This window comes from Arachis stenosperma, chromosome 4, assembly GCF_014773155.1.
Source record: "Arachis stenosperma cultivar V10309 chromosome 4, arast.V10309.gnm1.PFL2, whole genome shotgun sequence".
NCBI classification, from domain to species: Eukaryota; Viridiplantae; Streptophyta; class Magnoliopsida; order Fabales; family Fabaceae; genus Arachis; species Arachis stenosperma.
In genome coordinates, this window is record NC_080380.1 from 28,543,921 (window position 1) to 28,545,580 (window position 1,660).

The 1,660-nt window shown below is 42.1% G+C and overlaps 1 non-coding gene across 1 annotated transcript; it reads left to right on the forward strand.

Annotated features, from left to right (window-relative positions):
- Positions 1 to 1,169: 1,169 nt before the first annotated feature.
- On the forward strand, positions 1,170 to 1,277 carry LOC130978883 (small nucleolar RNA R71). Its single transcript, XR_009086491.1, has one exon. It is a non-coding gene; the product is annotated as a small nucleolar RNA R71 (small nucleolar RNA).
- The last annotated feature ends 383 nt before the right edge of the window (positions 1,278 to 1,660 follow it).

The following is a 1,660-nucleotide window of genomic DNA, read 5'->3' on the forward strand; positions in this document are numbered from 1 at the left end:
AGAGCCTTCTTGAAGGTCATGGTGCCTATGGTACAAGGTATTGAAAACTTCCCAGGATCTTGTCTCTTTTGAGGTAATTTCTGCCTAGACAAGTCATCCAGTTCTTTGGTGAGCAAAGGAGGTTCATTCTCCCAAGTCTCATTACCAAATAACTTGTCATTTAGCTTCATGATTGCTCCAAGGTATTTAGCAACTTGCTCTTCAGTGACATACTCATCCTCTTCAGAGGAGGAATACTCATCAGAGCTCATGAATGGCAGAAGTAAATCCAGTGGAATCTCTATGGTCTCATTTTGAGCCCCAGATTCCCATGGTTCCTCATTAGGGAACTCATTGGAGGTCAGTGCACGCCCATTGAGGTCTTCCTCAGTGGCGTTCACTTCCTCTCCTTCCTCTCCAAATTCGGCCATGTTGATGGCCTTGCACTCTCCTTTTAGATTTTCGTCTGTATTGCTTGGAAGAGTACTAGGAGGGAGTTCAGTAATTTTCTTGCTCAGCTGTCCCACTTGTGCCTCCAAATTCCTAATGGAGGACCTTGTTTCAGTCATGAAACTTTGAGTGGTTTTGATTAGATCAGAGACCATGGTTGCTAAGTCAGAGTGGCTCTGCTTAGAATTCTCTGTCTGTTGCTGAGAAGATGATGGAAAAGGCTTGCCATTGCTAAACCTGTTTCTTCCACCATTATTGTTGTTGAAACCTTGTTGAGGTCTCTCTTGATTCTTCCATGAGAAATTTGGATGATTTCTCCATGAAGAATTATAGGTGTTTCCATAGGGTTCTCCCATGTAATTCACCTCTTCCATTGAAGGGTTCTCAGGATCATAGGCTTCTTCTTCAGATGAAGCATCCTTAGTACTGCTTGGTGCATTTTGCATTCCAGACAGACTTTGAGAGATCAAATTGACTTGTTGAGTCAATATTTTATTCTGAGCCAATATGGCATTCAGAGTATCAATCTCAAGAACTCATTTCTTCTGATTAGTCCCATTGTTCACAGGATTCCTTTCAGAAGTGTACATGAATTGGTTATTTGCAACCATTTCAATTAGCTCTTGAGCTTCTGTAGGCGTCTTCTTCAGATGAAGAGATCCTCCAGCAGGGCTATCCAAAGACATCTTGGATAGTTCAGAGAGACCATCATAGAAAATACCTATGATGCTCCATTCAGAAAGCATGTCAGAAGGACATTTTCTGATCAATTGTTTGTATCTTTCCCAAGCTTCATAGAGGGATTCACCTTCCTTCTGTCTGAAGGTTTGGACTTCCACTCTAAGCTTACTCAATTTTTGAGGTGGAAAGAACTTTGCCAAGAAGGCATTGACTAGCTTTTCTCAAGAGTTCAGGCTGTCTTTAGGTTGTAAGTCCAACCATATTCTAGCTCTGTCTCTTACAGCAAAAGGGAATAGCATAAGTCTGTAGACCTCAGGGTCAACCCCATTAGTCTTGACAGTGTCACAGATTTGCAAGAATTCAGCTAAGAACTGATGAGGATCTTCCAATGGAAGTCCATGGAACTTGCAATTCTGTTGCATTAGAGAAACTAATTGAGGCTTAAGCTCAAAGTTGTTTGCTCTAATGGCAGGGATAGAGATGCTTCTCCCATAGAAGTCGGGAGTAGGTGCAGTAAAGTCACCCAGCACCTTCCTTGCATTGTTTGCAT